Below are 7,866 nucleotides of genomic sequence, written 5' to 3'. Positions count from 1 at the left end.
TGAAAGATCAGCTGTTATCCTGATTGGCTTACCCCTAAATGTAATCTGCTTCCTTTCTCTTGTAGTTTTTAAAATTCTCTCCTTATTCTATATGTTGGGCATCTTCATTATAATGTGTCTAGGTGTGGATCTCTTATGATTTTGCACATTCGGCATCCTGTAGGCTTCTATGATTTGGGATTCTGTCTTATTCTTCAAGTCTGGGAAGTTTTCTCGTATTATTTCATTGAATAGATTGCTCATTCCTTTGGTTTGGAGTTCTGTACCTTCCTGTATCCCAATGACTCTTAAATTTGGTCTCTTAATGTTATCCCATATTTCTTGGATGTTCTGCTCATGGTTTCTTAACAGTCTTGCTGAGCTGTCTATGTTCTTTTCAAGTTGAAATACTTTGTCTTAATTGTCTGATGTTCTATCTTCTAAGTGTTCTACTCTGCTGGTAGTATTCTCCATTGAGTTTTTAAGTTGGTTTATTGCTTCCTGCATTTCTAGGATTTCTGTTGTTTGTTTTTTATAACCTCTATCTCCCTGTATAGTTGATCCTTTGCTTCCTGGATTTGTTTGTGTAATTCATTGTCGAAGTGATCTTTCATTGTCTGATTTTGCTGTCTAATGTCTTCCTTGATACTCCAGATCATCTGAATCATGTATATCCTGAATTCTTTATCTGCCATTCCATCTGCTGCAGCTATTACCTCTTCTAAAGTTGAGTTGACCTGCATTGCTTGTGGTCCTTTCTTTCCTTGTCTTTTCATACTGCTTGCATTTCTTTCTGCTTGGTGAAACTGTTGTGTTTTTGAAATTTTTTTCCCCCTATATATTTATATTGCTCTTGTATAGTTTAAAAGTCTCCCTTGCAGGGTCGGGCGGCGGTCTGCCTCCTTTGCAGGCGCGGGCGGCGGCTCTGCTCTGCCCCTACTCCAATTGGGGTGTCGTGACTACCACGCCGGCAGGTCACTGGGCCTGTTCCGGGCGCGGGCGGCGGCTCTGCTCTGCCCCTACTCCAATTGGGGTGACGAGTGTACCACGCCGGCAGGCCACCGGGCCTGATCCGCCTGAAATGGTGTTCTTTTAAGCTGCTAATTCATGGTAATTTGTTACACTGCAATAGAAAATGAATCCACTTCCCTTCATCTGAGTGCTTCATGTTGGAGCATGTTAACAGACAAGGATACAAAAGCTAGCAAGACGGCTAATTAGTTGGGATTGAGGATGCTAGATTTGATGGACGGGTACTATTCAACACAGACCCAGATACACTGTGTTTAAAAATGCTAGTTTGCCTCTACTCCATATTCCTTGCAGGTTGGCTGGGATGGTTTCCTCTGCATTATCTCACCTTGGGACCCCTGCTGATGAGCACCCCTTCTGTAGTGCTTCTGATGGCCATGGCAGAAGACAAATCAGAGAATATAATGACTTGCACAGAGGCATTGATGGCTTCCACATGAATGTGCCACCTTATATTTTCACTTGTATTTCATCGGCCAACAGAAGTCACAGGGATATGCCTAAAATTTAAAGCAGAAAGTCCAGATGTATTTGTTGAACATCTTTAGTCAGTGTGAAATAGTCATTTTAGGTTCTTGAGAAGGGTATGACTCGATGACCACCTGGCCTCCTTCTTTATACCCAAACACCTCCCTCCTTAATCCAAATTTTGAAAAGGTGTGCACAGGTCCACTGAAAGCTCACAGCTTGTATAGTGCTGGATATTTGACCCTAGACGGGACAGTGAACAACACTGGGAACAGGTGTCTTGTCTTATGCTCATGCTTCCTGCCCCACTTGTCCTGCTGGATATAAAAATGCCCATATTTTACAAGGAATTCTCATTTTCTTGTCTTTTCTATGCCTTCATACACTCTTTATCTTTCCTGAGGGTCAATTTGTTAATGAATTCATGGTACACAGGGAAGACTCACTGGGTGTTCAAAGAGAGATGATGGGAAAACTTTGACAGATAAACTAATCAAAGCAATTACACTATGCCTCAGAAGGGAGTGTGAGGAAGAGATGTATAAAAGCTCACTCAGAATAAAAACTAGGGAGGACAATTATTATCCAACTTGTGATAAATGAAAACTTGAAGGCTAGAGAATGTTTGACTTGATTTTCTTCTTCCTTTCCTTCTCCTGTCAACTTGAGCTCTTAGAAAAATAATTGGCTGTTATGTTACTTCTCTATACCTCTCTTTAAATTTACTTTACCTCTCTTTAAATTCTTCTATGAATTTAAAACTGGTGAAATGGCATTTATGTTCTCTGTGACAATGATTTGGGGCATCAACAAAGATGTGGTAGAGCCTTGAAAGAGATGTTAATGTTACAGATGGGGAATGGTAATAGGTTGTCAAATGTTCTGGGTGGAAAAGGGGGCAAATGGGAAGAAATATAGGGTCATTTTAGGTTCCTAAGCAAGAAGATCATCTGATAACCGCCAAGCCTCCTAATTTATATTCAGGTAACCAGAGGAACAGAAGCAGAAATAAAAGAGAAGAACTTGTGGATTTCAAAGGAGAGAGTTTACAACAGAAGAGGAGAGTAAAGTATCCAGCCTCCCACCTCCAGACGAAGATTGCTAAAAGGGGAAAGGTAAGGAGTTCTATGATGTGGTATATAAAGGGCATTGGTGACCTGAACAAAAACCCTATTAGTAAAAAGTGAATAATAGCTAGATTGTTGTGGCATACCCACTTATTTCCAAAAAACTATTAAATATAATTGGTTTGTAGGGTGAGAGATATGGTAAGAAATACAACCTAGAGAGAACGGGTGAAGTTGTTACTGTGTGAGAGATCTGTGATGTTACATGCAGAAGGGAATGTGTTAGAAGAGAGAGGAGGATTCCATTGCTCAATGACAGATGGTGCTGGCCCTGATGAGCTGAACCTCAAGTGTTATTCTACCACAGGAGGAGGGAGCTTTCTTCCATGAAGATGGGGGAAGAAGGAAAGAATGGACTTCCATGATTGTGAGGTAGGTCAGGCTGGAAGGTGAGACCATCCAGATCTGGAGAGCTCAGTGTGTTTTAAAACCATATAGAAAGCTCATATGCAGGTATGGGGAAGATGGATAAGACCCAAGTCATACAGTATTTTGCAAACCCAAGTTATATGGTGTTTTGTACCCATTCAGAAGGAAGTTGAGTAGCATGAGAAAAGTTCACAGGACACTGTTCTGCTGCTGGACAAGGCAGCAGGGAAATGGTACCCAGAAGATTGCTTTGATCCAATTCTCCATTCAGACACCTTGTGGCATCCCAGCCATGTCCAAGGTAGGAAAGCATAAGAGATGAGTATCTTTGATTTGGCTTTGACCCTGTGACTTTTGTGAGTGTTGTTGAGGCATGAATAACAATTTTTATTGTTTTTAAGGTACTAGGGATTGACCCTAGAGGTGCTTCACCATTAAGCCACATTCTTGCCCTCCCCCTTTTTTTAAATTTTAAGAGAGGTTCTCACAAAGTTGCTTAGGTCCTCGCAAATTTGCTGAAGCCGACCTCAAGTTTGTAATTCCCCTGTGTTAACCTCCAGAGCCACTGGGATTACAGTCATGTGCTACCACACCCACCACGAGTATAAAATTTGAGAGTTGACTTTCCGAATCCTGGCATATCTCAATCACAAAGTATGATTTTGAGGTCTCTTAACATTTGCCTCCGTGAGAAAGACATTTTGTCTCAGTCGAGAGGAACTTCTGCATTCTCTGATCTCATGAGGATTTTGTGATGAGGATTTTGTGGTACAAGTTTAGTGCTTTTTCTTATTTTGAGAAGTATATGTTATGTTTCGGGGTGGTTGTCATTTGTCCTGTCAAGGAGCATCTCAGAAAAGACTGTCTTTTTGACTTTTTTTTTTGGGTGACTGTTAACAGTGGAAATGGAGGAGGGGTTTTCATCTACATGAATTAGGTTGATGTACCAATCTCTTTCTTCTCTTGGGTCTTTAAAGAATCTTCCATGATTGGTTGAGCATGAGGAATCTTCCTTTGACAGCTCTATAAAGAAAGAAAGACAATAAAGACAATCTAATAGGCAGTCAGTCGATGAAGATTTTGTCTGGAATAAATTTAGCGCATCTCATAAAGTTTTTATAGATGCTACCTTTCAGATGCTTAGAATATGATTATCTAGCCCAACATTTCTCTATTCCTGATTTTTCTTATCTTTGCCTGGAAAACAACAACAACAACAACAATAATAACACTACTTTTAGGATGTTTTTCTGTGTCTATTTGAAGCTCTCAGCAGAGTTGTTTAAGTGACTGATTTTTCTTTTTCCACTGCTTGGTGTTCTTTTCCTACGGGGTTTAATTAGAGTCTTCCACAAAAACATCTGACAATTAGTAGGTGTTGCAATGGAATTCATGATTTGTATCTTTACTTGGCTTCAACATATAAGCCTCAACAAGTCCTCTAGCAGGGCAAGGTTTGGGTGCTTTCAGACCAAAGTAGATGAGACATGAAATCATGATAGAAAACATTTGATCATTCCCAATTAATAGAACATGAAATGACCACCAGCTCAGCCTACAGCAACTCAAATAAAGTTATGTAAAAATTCATCTAACAAGTAAAAATAAAACAAAATAATACCTCAAATAAGAAAGGAGCTTTTTGATTAAGAATTTGACATGCTCGTTCAGGCTGGAATCTTTGCATGTATTACAAATGCCTTTTTCCCACAATTTTGAATAAGACCTATCCTTTTCTCTTTCCCCCTTTCTTCCTCCCTTTTGTCTTCTTTGGGAAGGAGTGAGCTGAGCCCATAAGGAAGCAAGGCTTCCCAGGCAGCTGCAGAGGAAATATGTGTGCATCAGGTAAAATATATTCATATCTTTCCACATGGGTGGTGCTTGATGAGCCTGGTTTAATGTCCCCCGGGTCTGAGGAGTCATGAGACTCTAGAGCATATTTTATTATTTAATGGGAAAGACAGCATATCCTCACAGTGAGGCACCCGAGATGCCACGATCCTGCCTGGTCCCCCTTTGAGGAAAAAATAAATCCTTTATTTTCTGATAAAAAAAAAATGGGAAGGAGTGGAAGGGGTTTGACTCAAGGAAGAATTATCCCCTGAAAGATCTTCTTTCCCTAAATTTTTTGTAAGTTGAATGCTCTGCTTTCTGCCGGTGAAGCTCCCCTTTTATGGCAAGGAACAAACAGTGAAAAGATCATGTGTTAATTTTTTTTTTTACCCTTTCAGAGAGAGAAGCATATTGGGGTCATGAAATCGTAGTGTTTTTATGCTGTTGCCATCATTTCTGCACTTCAACCAGGAGAAACCAGTTCTTCAAAGAGCTGAGATTTGTTTTTCTTAAAATGTTAGGGTGTGTGTGTGTGCATGTGTTTTTCTGTTTTTGTATTTTAGAAAATACTCAAGTAGAGAATAAAAATTTTGCCAGGCATGGTGGCGCACACTTGTAATCCAGCGGCTCGAGAGGATGAGGCAGGAGGATTGCAAGTTTAAAGCCAGCCTCAGCAATGGAGAGGCGCTAAGCAACTCAGTGAGACCCTGTCTCTAATAAAATACAAAAAAAGCCCCTTTTTCTAAAGGGCTGGGGATGTGGCTCAGTGGTTGAGTGATCCTGAGTTCAATCCCTGGCACACCCCTGCCTCCCCCAAAAAAGAATAAAAATCTTAAACCCATGACTTGAACTCTCTTTGCTTCCTGGGTCATGAGGTGGGGAAGCTTCACAGTGGAGGAAGAAAAGACTGGCTGAGAGGTGGGAGTAGCATCCCAGAGGAAGTGGCTCTGACGTCCTAGGCATCCACACACAGACAGAGCTGGGGTACTGATCTCAGGAGTTCAGGGTGCTCCCTGGTCTCCTGATGGTTGGGAAACATGATATAGAAGTTTTAGGCTCGGTACTTCATTCTGGAAGTTGAAAAAGGTAACAAAAAAAAAAAAGAATGTTTCTGGGAGGTGGAAATTGTAGGCTTTCCGGACAGCAACACCATTTGCTCATGGTATGACACTGGGCGTGTGAAACTACTTAATGTGGCCACCATCCCTGTCCTGTGCTTTTGTGAAGTGTGGGTAATCATTCCTGCCTGCCTCTCTCGTGAGTGTGGCATGGGTCAGGTGGTGCAGAGAACGTGCTGCTTTAGTGTGGAGTGCTTGGTAAACTAGGAGCCAATGACTGAGCACTTTGTGCCTAGACCTGTGCTGATTTCCCAGAAGAATGTCCAAGACCCACAGACCACGATTCTCCGTTTTCATAGGACTGAGACCTAATTCGAAGCAGGAAGAAGAAAACAATGGTGTTATGTCCCTCAGCAGGAATGTTCTAGTAAGCAGTAAGCAGATGTAGGATTTTGTATAGGAGCCCCCAGACTCCCTCAGGTACAGTCAAGGGCAAGAAGTTGCCAGGTTTCATTTTTTCACAGGCATGTCCCATCCTCACATAAACATCTCTAAAATCAAATGTCACTTACACTTAGTTGTTGCTTATAGTTTGAATAACACCTCTTTCTTTGTCAGTTCTTTTGTGTTAGATACATAAAATAATGATGCATCTTAGGAAGTCTTACATCCAATAAAATATTATACACAAAGAAAAATGCTATGTCCTGGATATCCAACACTGTGAAGTCCAATGTTTTGCAGAACATTAAACAAGTGCAACCTGAGTCTCCCAGCATCCAACCGATCCACTCTACCATTGAAACAGTTTTAAAAAATGAAAGCAAGCAGATATTTCACATGAATGTCTCCATGTAGAGCATTTGATTTTGACTTTCAGAGCATAATGCTTTATTTTCTTTAGAAATTAGTCATACTACAGTGACACAGCCACATCAATTTTCATAGCAACTCAATTCACAATAGCTAAACTATGGAACCAACTTAGCTGCCCTTTAACATATGAATGGATAAAGAAACTATGGTATATGTACACACTGGAATATTACTCAGCCTTAAAGAAGAATGAAATTATAGCATTTGCCACTAAATGGATGGAACTGGAGAATGTTATGCTAAGTGAAATAAGCCAATCCCAAAGAACCAAAGGCTTAATGTTTACTCTGATATGAGGATGCTAATTCACAATAAGGGAGGGGTGGAATAAAGGGGGGAAGGGGAATAAAGGGGGGGAAGGGGTATGGGACTAGGAAGAATAGTAGAATAAATCTGACATTATTATTCTATGTGCATATATGATTACATGAGCTGTATAACCCTACATCATGTACAACCAGACGAATAAGAAGTTATACTCCATTTATGTATGATGTGTCAAAATGCATTCTACTACTGGGCTGAAAACATAACTCAGTTGGTAGAGTGCTTGCCTCACATGCACACAGCCCTGTATTTAATCCCCAGCACTACCACCACCACCACCACCATCACAACAACAAAATGCATTCTACTATCATGTGTAACTAATTACAACAAATAAATCAATAAATAATTTTAAAAATAAATTAGTTCATTCTACATATTTTTCAAATTTTAGAAATAAGATCTGGGGGGAAAACAGATAAGAAATTGTTAGTCATGAAGGAAACATCAGTGCTGTAGCTACGAACTTTTATCTTGAACATTGCTTTCAATTTTAGTCAGTTCTAAGTCAGGATTGTGCTACTTTCAATGGTTTTTGAGGGACATACCCTGATTCTTTTCTTCTTCTTTATATCCACATTCTGTGTTTGAAAAGGTACATTACAGACACTCTCTCTTGGGCATCAAAAAAAAAAAAAAAAGGCTGGAGTAGGCCATGGTGGGGAAAGAGAGTAGATGTGTGGGGAGAAAAGATTGTCCTTTATCCACTTAGGTTCTATAGCTGGGCCTGAGAACTAAACTTACAAAAGACAGTCTTCAAGAGAAAGGTTGACCAGTTATATTGGATGATAATGTTT

The 7,866-nt window shown here is 40.2% G+C and overlaps 1 long non-coding RNA gene across 1 annotated transcript; it reads left to right on the top strand.

The window, feature by feature from the left end:
- The first annotated feature begins 2,205 nt into the window (after positions 1 to 2,205).
- On the top strand, positions 2,206 to 4,850 carry LOC131423386 (uncharacterized). The gene is made up of 4 exons (XR_009224873.1): positions 2,206 to 2,594; positions 2,914 to 2,978; positions 3,138 to 3,276; positions 4,754 to 4,850. It is a non-coding gene; the product is annotated as an uncharacterized LOC131423386 (long non-coding RNA).
- The last annotated feature ends 3,016 nt before the right edge of the window (positions 4,851 to 7,866 follow it).

Source organism: Marmota monax, unplaced genomic scaffold (assembly GCF_021218885.2).
Source record: "Marmota monax isolate L192 unplaced genomic scaffold, Marmota_monax_Labrador192_F-V1.1 WCK01_AAM20220418_F8-fsc00015, whole genome shotgun sequence".
NCBI lineage: Eukaryota > Metazoa > Chordata > Mammalia > Rodentia > Sciuridae > Marmota > Marmota monax.
This window is presented reverse-complemented; position numbering and strand designations above follow the sequence as displayed.